At 34.9% G+C, this 14,223-nt stretch overlaps 1 long non-coding RNA gene across 1 annotated transcript; it reads left to right on the top strand.

Annotated features, from left to right (window-relative positions):
- The first annotated feature begins 306 nt into the window (after positions 1-306).
- On the top strand, positions 307-2,313 carry LOC127863775 (uncharacterized). Its single transcript, XR_008041176.1, has 3 exons — positions 307-543; positions 1,127-1,322; positions 2,003-2,313. It is a non-coding gene; the product is annotated as an uncharacterized LOC127863775 (long non-coding RNA).
- The last annotated feature ends 11,910 nt before the right edge of the window (positions 2,314-14,223 follow it).

A 14,223-nucleotide genomic window follows, 5' to 3' on the forward strand; every position in this document is an offset into this window, starting at 1 on the left:
GGAAGTGGATCATATTCCGCAGGAAACCATGATCCTGTTAACATACATAACATATTAATTGATTAACAAGTTGATTTATTATAATAAGTATTCCTTAGTCTACAAAGTCTTTGGTTTGTGAATAACAAAATAAGACATTTACATTATCAGGAGAGCAAGTTGTGTGATTAGCCGCCATTCGTTTTCTTGAATCACGTAGCCATTGCCTGTACAATACAATACAAAACGTACACAACATATTCAAAAGTAAAAAAGTCGTAAATGCAGGTCAAAGGCAGACGTCAATCCATATTGCCCTTAATTAGTAAATACTGTATTTCATATACTCCATGCTTGTACGATTTCCGCCTAATAATATTCTTAATTATGATAAACTGTGCTCTTTTGTAAAATTATTTGAATTATTGTGTTTTTGTACTTCAGCGATAGGCAAAGGCTTGTGGTGCGCAAACGTAAAACTGTTAACATTGCCGTAACTGTTAATGAAGAACCAATAATTGAGAAAGTGTGACAATAGATAGTGCCGTGCATATAAACTTGATAGTAAGTCGCAGTTTTTTAGCGTTCAACTCTTTGGTGTATCTTTGCATTTTGTCCCCCATTACCGTCCTGTCCTGATGCCACGAAGATAACATATGATGCCAGTAATTGCGCTATATGCTCCAGCGCAGGTAGAAAGACGAATGATTGCTTGTAAAGAATTCGGCTTAGCTAAAATGAATAATTACACAGTGTTTTTTTTAACTGAAACGCAATGATTTTAATCCATATATCGATACATGTTTTGTAATGGTCTTACATCGGTGTGTGTCATATGCCGATAAGATTGATATTGATTTAATTTTCTTTAAAACATAAGCATAACATCTCAAAAAATAATTAATACGAAACGAATACAAAGCCTACCCATCTTTGTTAAATTTATGCAGATCATTTGCTTGTTATTCCAATAGAGCTATGCGATGTCAATTGACTGGCAATGTTCGCATTTTGTGAAATGATCTATATACGAGGTTCAAAATAAATGACGAAACACCGGATACAAACATTAGCTTGCATACAAAGTCCGCTGAATGGAACCAGGCAGCGTTACACATAGTTTTACACAAAAATCCTTTTTTAATAGGAAACCATAACCGACCGATTTCCTATACAAACAGCTGTCCACCCGCCAGCATGCCGATGGCAGATTGCCACATAGATCCGAATGGATGCTTGATATGTCAGGGATCAAGTACGTTAACCTCTTTTGAATACATGCGTGTGGTAACAGCAGACGCCTTCTGAAGATGTAGATGTATTTGAATAGTCTTGCTAAGAAGGTGACATTTTTGTTGTAACCCATAGTGTAATTAAATTGGTAACGTTGTTCGCATGTTTGAGTGGTAATGAATAAGACTAAATATATATGTAGCAGGTACTGTCTTCGAGGTTTACTTAAAAATGAGATTAAACCTCGGTAGTATGGTTAGTGGCTTGAGATAATATACTATATAACTATAACATATAATATATGTTAGCATCTTTTTTTTAAGCTTTTCTGTGGTTTATAGAGAAACACTAGATAATTAAAACGAGTATTTTATTGTTTCAAACAATTAACATAAACAGTGAAAATTATTGATGATTTTCATTGTTTTACCGAAACTATTTTTGGATATGTTTGGTTTTCAAATTGTGACCCCGAATGTTACCAAGGGCGGCTACTCTACATTGATTGTTTATAACAACATACAGATAACCCTCCTTTGAACATGCATGTTATGAAATTTCGGGGCGCCCAACAGGGGATTAGATTGTCAGGGAAGGCAGAAATACAAAATTTCATTTGTAAGCATACAATAAAGATAATCCGATGCAATATCGATTTTAATTCAATCGTGATGATAAATAAAATATTTTGTCAATGATAATTCGTTAATTGAAATCGATATTCCACCGACTCCAACACATATGCTCTATATATTTACCAATCGTTGAGTGACTCTAATTCTAATTTTAGTCGTTACAACAACTACACCATTGACAACTAAACACCTGCGTAAACAATAACGACCAACAACAATTACGTCCATAACTACGAAATCAACGTGGCAAACAACAGCCAAAACTATTACAGGAAAATCAACAACGCAACAGCCAACCATTTCAACAACACCAGCAAACACAACATTAACGCCGATACAAGTCATTTCACAAGAAACAACATCCACTATCAGAACGCCCACAAAAACGACTAGCGCAACTCCTGTGACAACTAAGATAATACCGCAAACAACCTCGAAGACTGTGCGATCTCTGGCAATGTGACTTTAGCCCTTAGAACCATGGTGAATGCACGATTAAAGTATGCACATAAAAGCAATAAAACATTTTTCAGGTTGCTGTTCGTTTTTTTTTAAATAAGTTGATAATAAATGTTATGAGTGATGACAGCGACTTCAATAGCAGGCGATATAATTACTCCCCCGCCCCCACCATTTACTTAACCATTATGTCCTCATGCATACTGTCTAGTAAGTGGATGTATAATGCATGTCAATTAACAATTCAACACTAATGTTTTATATTAAATGGAAATGGTATTCAATTCAGACTATTTGCCTTTACAATAACTATTATTCATTTTGCAGCAGATACGCTTACATGTGTAGACCAATTTATATAGATATAGACTGACAAATTTGCATTTTGAATGCGTTTTTATATTTAAAAAAACATGTTCAATCCACATTGTATATAGTTGTACACGAAACAAATCCAGTGTTTTTCTCTCACGTTTGCTGTTTCTAGATGAGTTATGTAGCTATTACCGCTTTCATCTATACCGAATTTCCACTGCGCTGAATTAAAATGTAAAAACATCTTAACCCTGCCAAGTTTTTGCTTTAACGCATCAAGCTTTGTTTTCGATTATCTGTGAATTTCCGCAGCCGATAGATTATGTGGCAGATGTTACAAAATAGGACACGCTAATATCAGATTATTATATGGAATGACACATGCGATAAATTTAATTAGATGATCCAATCAACCATTTATAATTTAACCATACATGTACTAAACATCGTATGCGTAACTCCATCTTATTTATGCCGGTTAGTTATACTATGTAATGTAAAAAAATCAACTAGTTGATTTCAAACCGTTGATAAGTAGATCACAACTATCAGATAACATTAATCAAACAATCGACAACCAACATAAACTAAAAAATCTTCATTCAATGTAATTCATACGCCTACAGTCAGAATATTAAATATTCATAAAATCCTGTATTTCCTAATTACTGTGGCAATTATAATCAAAGCGCTGAACGCACTGAATTTGTTCGCTGTTGTATAATCTTAGACGCAACTCAGTTTTCAAAATTATGTTATAGCTTTTTATATCGCAAGTTTGAAATGACTTCAACCCATTCAAATTTTTAAAGAGTTTGTCTAAAAGCACAGGTCGATATGTGTTGGGTTTTTTCTCAAATCATTGATACAGCTAATCAGTGTGCACAGGCTAATCTTATTTGGCATGCATTAAGCCCCGTTTTTCCTGAAATCAGCCAAAATTTACAGTTTTCAATGATAAACACTAGACTGGCAAACGCTGTCTTACAAGCTGTTAAATACTTTTGAATACATACACACTATGCAGTGTACCAGTGGGAAGTATAAACAGGCAGATGCGATGGTTAGAGCAGACGCTCCTAGCATTCGTCGTCTGCTTAATTTAACTGCAGTTATCCACACAGGCAGTCACGGGTTATGGTTCCTAGCGTACTTAACGCAGACTGACTTGCAAATTTGCCTCTGCATTATGTGTGAGCTAACGCTCACAAATAAAAAGTGCAATAGTACGAGTCAAAAGGACTGAATCCCATCAACTCATATACATTATAAACTTTAAAACTGTGCTCGGGGGTCTTATAAAAAATAATTTCACTGCATATTATCTTAGCAGAATAATAATCGATGGCATGTAGTAAAGTTTATGTATATTTGTTTGTATAACCTATAATAATTTGGAAATTAATTGATACGCACAAACATGTATGTCTTTGCGCACTTAAACACGCTTTCTGAATTGATATATTATCTTTGACACAATGACCTCTGACTATATACCATGACATATCAATATTAAGTGTATTACAATATAATTACAAGATAAGTATTGATGCAAAGCAGCAAAGGGAGTCAGGAATTTCAGTGTAAAAGGCACTCAATGAAGTTTCATGGAACGATTTTTTCTACTGTAAATATTAATATATTGGCCGATTAAACAAAATAGAAAAGATACTGGTATAACCATTATCTATAAGTGTGTTTTATAACTCCCAAATAACCATTATCTATAATATTGTGTTATAACCCCAAATTACCATTATATATGATTTTGTGTTGTAACCCCCAAATATTTCATAGTTCCTTTTATTTACATTGGTTTCTTTTTTTTACTGGCATCCGTGTGCAGTTTTCATTAATGGAACTGAACTGTGTCGGTTTTAAAAAATCTGCTTCATCTTGTAAGAGTAATTTCATATTTTTCTCAACTTCAAGGGGAGATGATTCTGAACTTATACTTACGTTGCTCATGTACGATAGGGGTTGAGTACTCATTAATATGAACACACTGTAAAAGTTTTAATGTGTTAACGTACCCCCCCCCCCTTCACCCTTTCACACATATATTTCATGGGCAGAATAAAAACAAAAAATGGTTACAATAAAACAGCATATGTATTTAAACTAAAATGTCTACATCAAAACAAAAAGTTAACATAGAACACAAATAAAATAATTTGATTATACTGGTGCTCGAACCTTGGGCCTCTCACATGTGAAACGAGCGTGTAACCACTTCACTGCGAAACTGCTTGAAAAATCACCTTCTAGCTAAGATATTAATAAGCTATTAATGGTCGGTTTAAATGTAAACCCGGAAGTTTAAACGCTGGATAGTGAACGGGGTTAAAGGTCCATACCAAAGGCACCATACCACTGACAAGATACGGGTCAGGCCTGCGGCCTTCTATATGTGGTTCTTAAAAAACCCTGTATGAGGACTTGATAGTAATGAGACTGGGGTGTTGTGATGGTGCTACTCATAGATAAGCGGCTGCTTCTTTTATCAAGACTCATTATTTCAATTAATAATACTTATCGCGCTTCGCGCTCTATAGCGCCTTTATTAGTAACTAGGTGGTTGCTAGGATAGTGGAACAAAGAAGGCTTTAATATGTTTACGTATCCCCCCCCACTCTCTCACACATATATTTCAGGGGCATAATAAAAACAAAAGCTATAGTTATAAACCATGACATGTGAAGAAATTTAGCTAACTTTGAATTAATATTGATATAATAATACATTAACAAGAGCACCGCTTAACGGGTGCCACGCTCGGCTGCGAAAGCTTGTCAGAATTATTTTTTTATAGGTCACAGTGACCTTGACCTTTGACCTAGTGACCCAAAATGAGTGCGGCGTGTAGAACTCTTCAAGGTGCATCTACATATGAAGTTTCAAAGTTGTAGGTGGAAGTACTGTGATGTTAGAGGCAAAGTTAAAGTTTTATATTAGAGGGCACAGTGACCTTGACCTTTGAGCTAGTGACCCAAACATGGGTGTGGCGTGTAGAACTCATCAAGGTGCATGTACATATGAAGTTTCAAAGTTGTAGGTGGAAGCACTTTAATTTTAGAGCCAACGTAAAGGTTTAAGCACGACGGCGGACGTCGGACGGCGGACGGCGGACGACGAAGAGGCTATGACAATACCTCGGAGTTTTCTCCGAAAACAGCCGAGCTAATTATACAATCTTAAGGTCACCTAAAGCCAAAAGGCAACATATGAATACAGGCGCAGTTCACCACAAAATGTCAAAGTTGTCCGAATTTTACGTAGCATAAAGATGTATAAGTTATAATGTTTCTTTAAACATGTAGCACAATAATATATAACTTATATTTTAATAAAAACAGCCAGATTAATGACAACTAGATGTACATAATTTAGTATCAGTATAAAGCCATTGCGTGATTTTGACTGGCCGCGTGTCATTTGAAAGCCATATTATCTCGTTCCGTCACTTTTCGTCACTGAAAAACGGACCGATTTTAGTGACCACTTCAGATAAAATATTGTTTTGCGTTTGTGACTTTTGGTAGTCCCTCATTGTTTTTAGCAATGAAAGTATCCCTAAAGTCATCCTCTCCGGAACTAGAAAAATATGGCTTTCAAATGAAACAAGGCCAGTCAATATCCCGCAATGTTTTCAGCTGTTGATCGCTTAAGAGTTCCTCTATGCAACAGCACGTCTAACAATCTAATGTTCTTTGCCTTTAAGGCTTTTCATGACTTAAATAAACTGAATTATGGATTGCAGTAACAGTAAAGATGTGGGCCATATTGTCAGTAATTTGACATGGTAAAGCAAAGATCCCAGTGCTTCAACATCATCAGGAGCACTGTGGGCGTTGCAGGTTGCCTTGAGAACACGTTCACTTGATCTACCTGTTTGAGTGACTGTCCAGGATACGATTTTTAAAAACCGGCAAACAAGCACATTACATATTGACAAGTCATTGGACTCAAAATTATCGCTTGTGAAAAGAATTCAACATTTATATGAATAGCTCAGAATTGTAATATACCTATGCTCCTTTATAAGATTTATTACTAAAAGTAATGAAATTATTTGAAAAAAAATGTAATATTTGGAATAGCTTTTAATATTTATAATAACAATCACAAATATTTTTAATAGTGTGCCTGCCCTGGGGTTCTAACAAAAAGTCTTTTTAAAAATGTAATTTTACCAAACTATGAACACAGTGCTTTTAATAAAACAGTTATTATTAATATGTTTCATGTTCATCTGGAATAGGAAATAAGAAGACAGTTGATGAGAAAAAAATACTAAAATTTGGCACCAGAATAGTCAATAACATTGTATTAAAAGTTAGTTTTTACCCTTACTCCATTTCTTTCTCATAAGCACCAATGGCAGCCTTGTTAGACGACGCAGTTGTGATTTTCTTGATGGCCTCCCAAGCACGAGCCTCCATCTTCTTAAGATTTCTATTTGCAATAAGCGTTATGTTAAGAGTGGTAAGGAAGTTATTTACCTTCATCGGCCTGTCCAAACTGACTTTCATAGCTGAACAGAGAATTGAAAATGAAAACGAAATAAGGCCGTAGTTACTTAATAATGACGTCACAATGTATTTTCATAGAATCCATTCGTATCAATATTACATTATTAAATAACATGAATGAGCAATTAATTGGATTAATGCAAATGCATTAAGCCACGTTTTCCCAGAGCGAGGCTCAGTTCTATGTATAAGCGTATATGGAACTTACACGACTAGCGTATATCGGACGTTACACGACTAGCGTATATCGGACGTTACACGACTATCGTATATCGGACGTTATACGACTAGCGTATATCGGACGTTACACGTCTAGCGTATATCGGACGTTACACGACTAGCGTATATCGGACGTTACACGACTTGCGTATATCGGACGTTACACGACTAGCGTATATCGGACGTTACACGACTAGCGTTTTTGTTGAAAAGCCATGTTTGTGGGCCATTAGAAAACACGTCAGAGTTTTGATGAGAATGAATTTTAGTATATATTGACCGAACCAAACATTCATTGATAATAGATAACATATGTTATTCATATATTTAAAGGATTTTTATAAAAAGGTAATTTGACTTTTTCGATTTGTAACAATGTATATATTTGTATGAAAAAAATGACATCTGAATTGTACAATAATGATGCTCGTCGTATTTGCGAGTGTTGCTGTGTTCATACACTTAATAGACCTACATGTAATTACTTAGCAAATGCAATTAAAGGAAATCAGGGACGAGTATTAAGAGTGCATTAATTTGGGCATTAACTTTTTACATTTTGTAAATACATTATATTTACAATACTACTCTACTATATTAGCGGTAAATAAACGAGTTGACGTTTGTTTTTTTACAAATACGAATGTAATAAATAATTATAATATTACATTTTATGTTAATTCATTTACTTTAAGTGTAATTCATTTACTTTAAGTGTAATTCATTTACTTTAAGTGTAATTCATTTACTTTAAGTGTAATTCATTTACTTTAAGTGTAATTCATTTACTTTAAGTGTAATTCATTTACTTTAAGTGTAATTCATTTACTTTAAGAGCCATTCACCAAATCAGTTAGTAAAGAAAATATCTAGACGAAAATTTACACACAAAGCGAGGTCCAATTTTGACATTTTAAAACTAAATGAAATGTCATCAGAAATATATTAAATGGGCATCGATCTTGGAAAACGGGGATAAATGCAAGTGCGTAAATTGTCGTCCAAGATAAGCCTGTGCAGTCCGCACAGGCTAATCAGGGACGACACTTTCCGCCTAAACTGGATTTTTGCAAAGAAGAGACTATCTTTAAACGAAAAATACAATACAAGCGGAAAATGTCGTCCCTGATAAGTATCTGCGGATTAAACCCCCTTTTCACAAAGCACGGCCCATTAGCCTTATTTTATCGTCGCTCTGGGATATTGTACATTTTTGTATATTTATATATTAGCCTCTCTATGTGAAAACACGTTTTAATGCATGTGCTTAAAGTGTCGTTTAAGTTTAGCCGGTATATGTGTACAGTCTAATTTGGACGTCACTTTCCGCTTGTATTGCATATTTCGTTTCAATGAAGTATTGGCTTAGCAACAATCTAGTATTGGCGGAGAGTGTGGTCCCAGATTAGAATGCGCGGACTGCACAGGCTTATCTTGGACGACACTTTACGCACATGCATTAAACCCCTTTTTCCCATAACAAGGTTAAAAATATAGTGTACCGTAATTACTCTATGTTTACGGACACTTAAAAATAATTAATTTTGTTCGTGTCCGAAAACTTAGATACGCAAAATATTCACAAAATACAGGTGTCCGAAAACTTAGAGTCGAAAATTGAAGTGTCCGAAAATAGCTTCAATTGTATCAACGACTACCGGTAATAGCACGCGCTTGTAAAATACCATGCTGTAAAGTATAAATTACAGTTATACATGTTTGCTATGCATTTTAAATAATTTTAAATGCTTAATTTATTTGACAGAAAGTTACTACAAGGTTGTACTTTGACCAACGAGTTCAAAGATAAGCATGTGTTGTACCGATACTCGCTAGTATGAACCTGTAATTAACGCAATAAAAAATTCAAACTATGAATTCTTTGTTTGTTCCTTTCCAATAGTTGTTATTTAACACCTTCCATTGTTCGTAAAACTTGCAAAAGGGTGCATCACACTTTGAAGCGTTTAGTATTTGTCACAGTTATTTAACTAAGAAGTGGTAGTACCATTGCGGTAGATAATTTAACTGTTAATTGGCGCTCCCCCTGGCAATTGTCATAACGCTTATGCTATCGGGCGAAACCATTGTTTAATACCGGTTTACAAGGTTATTTACCCAATTACGCAAATGTAATGGTCCGTTGCCCTCAGGCATGCACCTGCCATGTTTTATGATGTTAATCTGGTTTTAAAACCCCATGATCGAAGTGTCATGAGATATCAAAAACAGGATAGAAATTGTGTAAAATAGCGCTGTGAAATATACTGTCCGAAAACTTAGAGACATTAATTATGGACGAAAACTCGTGTGTCCGAAAATTAAGAGTCACGAAAAATAATTATTTTTGCTAAAAAAAGGGGTGTCCGAAAACTTAGAGTGTCCGAAAACATAGAGTAATTACGGTATCCATTCTCCGAATTAGCGTTCTATGCTAATAAAGCAGTTATCCTCTCCAATCTACGTCAACATTATTTCCTGATTGAACAAATCGCCTCTAAACTTTCCATTTCGAGTCAACTACTTGTTCTTTACTTTGCTAGTGTCGGTATAATGTAACGGCGTTCCTTTTGTTACAGGTGATGAGGTGGATGAGGCCCTCTACGACACAGAATACACCCAGTCGACGGGCCTGGTATTCCCACGTGACTGCAAGAGACGCAAATTGGTGAAATACGCCCGGAAATGCGATCTAACGGTCACCAAGAGAGGGAATTGGTACATCGTCAGGGTAAATATTCTGCAATTTGGCATATATTATAAACGGGTAAAATAACCATATTATGTATATTTATTTTGATCGCATTTAGTAAAAAATTTACGTTTTAAGTATCGTAGGTTAAAACATGTTTTGGTACATTTGTACAAGCAAAGTATCACTCTTGACTTAGGAGGTAGTTAAACAATATGATAATCGAGCAGTTAAACAATATGTGTTCCTCGACAATCATCTATCGAAATGTTTAAAGTACTAGAACGTTTGTTACGTTTTTCATTGAACATTTCATAAATATTTACATTCTGAGATTTTAAAAAATAAACAGTTTTTATGAATTACCAATTTTGAATATTTGCGCAGATGTTTGTTTTCTTTTGAAACAATATTTGCTTATGAAAGTGCACACTCAATTCATAACGTATGTATGCATTTACATTGTGCGTACAATAAGTTTGTCAACACGATCCAGCAATCCCTGTGTCTTACTTTATTATAAAACTCGAGAAGAAACGAATTTAAATGCAGTCGTTTTAAACCAATCATTACGAATTCATCAACATGATTAAAGGTACGCAATAATGATCTCATGCACATGTGTCCTTGTGTTTACGGGACTCGTTCAGAGTGTTGCAAACGACAAATAAAAAAATTGAATGGATTCAACGAATCATGTTTCCATTATGTTTCAATTAATACAACACTACGCATGTTAAACATATATATGTGGTTTTTGATAAGCATCGATCTTAATCGTTAACATTATAAAACGTGAGTAAGCCTTTTCATCGATAATTAAGTAAAGACGTTTATTATCGACATAAAGTTAAAAATTGAGTTAATAATTCACAGGCCTTTGTAGTGTAGTGTTAGAGAGTTCACCTTTGCTACTATATGTCCCGGATTTGATCCACAGGGAAGCGTATTATAATGATTTGTGGGGGCTAATCAGCGATGACACTTTCCGCCTGTGAGGTATTTTTCGTTTAAAGTAAATTTATTTTAAGCGAAAATTAAGTTAAGCCGAACTGCAAAGGCTAATCTTATTTGCGTTTAGCCGATTTGTTTTTCAGAACAGGAATCATATTATATCTTAGGGGCATAGTTGTATTTTTGAAGGGAAACAAAACAGTACAACGTGCCTCTTAAATAGTAGGACCCCGAAACTGAAAAGCGAATCACGGCCATCCCGTGCAAAGTCAGAAAAAATCGTTTGTGCCGGAGAATCATCAACCGTCTGACCGCTCGATGTGAATGAGGTATAACATCTACTGAATCTTCTATTACACAGCCACCAACATACTACGGCGAATCAGAATACTACAAACAGAACGAAACACCTGAAAACGATGCGATGGCACAATTGTACGAGACCTACCAATACAAAGATTAGTAAGGAATTCAATATTTAAAAAAGTCTCGCTCTGGGAAAACGGGGTTTAATGCACATGCACAGGCTAACCAGGGACGACCATCTCCGCCTAAAATTAGTTTTTGGTAAAAAAAAAAAATCATTGAAACGAAACGTCCCATGTAAGCGATAAGTATCGGCCCTGATTAGCTTTTGCAGACTGCACTGGCTTATTTGGGATGACAGTTTACGTACATGCATTAAACACCGATTATCCAGGGCAAGTCTCAAACGAGGACGATCTATTTGAAAGCACGATACAGTTAAATATCATGAGATAGTATTATAGTTGCTAGTGTTCTTTCTATATTTCTAAAACTGCCTTACTCGATTAAAAAATACGCCTCATATATGTCTTTCCAAGATAAACAATGTTATTTTAATAATTAAGCAAGCTGTTGACTTACCATTCTTTTGTTAGAATACATTTCAAAGCATCGGAAAATCATGAAACAATGTATAAACAAATCCTTATATCGAGTGTAAGTAAATATATATACATAAAGTGTATGTAAAAACTGCTATAAGTTTGTATATGTTTATCAGTATAATGATGTACCGTTATAAGAAAACATTACTTGGGGGTTTGATATAAATGTTGAGGTTCTCTCCGGGGAAATTTGGTTGCATGAATGTGTGCTGTGTGTTCCCTTTCGCAAAGGCTAATGAAGGACGACGCTTTTATGCTTTTTTCGTTTAAAGGAAGTCTCATCTTTCCGAACATATAGTTAAGGCTGAAAGTATCGTCCCTATATAGACTGTGCAGATGCACACGCTAATGTGGAACTATACTTTACGAACGTTCATTTGAGTCGTGTTCTGAGAAAACTGGGCAAACTGCATGTGCGTAAAGTGTCATCCCAGATTAGCCTGTGCAATCCACACAGCCTAATCAGGGACGACACTTTCCTCTTTTTATTGTATTTTTCGTTAAAATGAAGTCTCTTCTTATCAAAAATCCAATTCAGGCGGAAAGTGTCGCCCCTGATAAGCCTGTGCGGACTACACAGGCTAATTTGGGACGACACTTTACGCACATGCATTGTGTCAAGTTTTCTCAGAACGCGACTCATTAGACCACCCTTTCAAGAGCGAGGCTTACATACTTACACGTTCCACATGTGTAGAAATTTTATATTGTACCAATATTGGTTACATAAACGTTCCACAGATGTAGAAATGTTATATTGTACCAATATTTGTTACATAAACGTTCCACAGATGTAGAAATGTTATATTGTACCAATATTTGTTACATAAACGTTCCACAGATGTAGAAATGTTATATTTTACCAATATTGATGTAGAAATGGTATATTATACCAATATTGGTTACATAAACGTTCAACAGATGAAGAAATGGTATATTGTACCAATATTTGTTACATAAACGTTCCACATATGTAGAAATGGTATATTGTACCAATATTGGTTACATAAACGTTCCACAGATGTAGAAATGTTATATTTTACCAATATTGGTTACATAAACGTTCCTCAGATGTAGAAATGGTATATTGTACCAATTATTAGTTACATAAACGTTCCACAGATGTAGAAATGGTATATTGTACCAATATTGGTTACATAAACGTTCCACAGATGAAGAAATGTTATATTTTAGCAATATTGGTTACATAATATACATCCTGTCATTGTGTTTTTTGAGTCAGATAAAACATTAACTGTTGTCTTAATCCACAATCAAAACGAAATCGATTTTTATAGTATTAATTGATGAATCATCAAACACATTTAAAATATATTTTCAATGGAAACGCTGTTAAAAAACCAGTTGATATATGCGTGTATATATTGAAAATAACCAAAAGTATTTAATAAAAAAACACATCTTAAGGTTATATTACACTAATTCCGATTCCCATAGGGTCCCATTATAAAACTGACAACTTTCACAGCATTTTTCTTGCCTTTCCGACGTATCAATTTTTCCGAACCTGGTATCATTTTAAAGATGGATCTGTCATCTTCCAATAATTGCAATCAAAAACATACCGTCTCGCAACTTCTAAGAAAGTAAATCGCTGTCGAATGAACCCACCGTAGAAAAACGTGTTTCGGAATCCTAATTTCGACAAAAGCCCCACACAATAGAAAACACACCCTCAAAAGTTCATCTTTTAAGTTAGCTTCCAATCAAAGGCATCAAAGTACTCCAGACACATACAGGATATTACAAATAACCACGAAAGTCATGTCTCACATTGTTAAATGGCTTATATTCAAGAAGAGAAAAGGAACTCTTTAGAAATATGCACTACTTTCGAATGGACCACGGAGGGATACACAATGATTTAGTGTAATGTAACCTTTATGGGAACTCAACTTTGTCCTATCTTTTTCAAACTTTCTCCACATGAGATTTCAACTATTTCCACAATGAATATGCAATTTCAGTGCATTGGGATGGGGGTAAAGGCCTTAAAATGGCCATTTAAAGCGGTGACTAAATTGGCCGCAGTCAAGTCGGAATGCATGATTTTTAGTCTAAGTGACGACAGCTGATTTTGCGTCTCCAATTATTGTTACGCGTAACTTTCATGGCAAAAACTGGTATCATTGCATGCGAAATTCACCAATATATCAGCAAAAGGCCCAAATAAATGTATTGATTGTGAATCAGTGTACTTTTCTTGATGAAATAGGAGACTTTTTTTTAATTTAAGCACTTTTTTCAATAAAAAACTCACTGACAGCATATAA

Source organism: Dreissena polymorpha, unplaced genomic scaffold (assembly GCF_020536995.1).
Source record: "Dreissena polymorpha isolate Duluth1 unplaced genomic scaffold, UMN_Dpol_1.0 chrUn035, whole genome shotgun sequence".
Taxonomy (NCBI): domain Eukaryota; kingdom Metazoa; phylum Mollusca; class Bivalvia; order Myida; family Dreissenidae; genus Dreissena; species Dreissena polymorpha.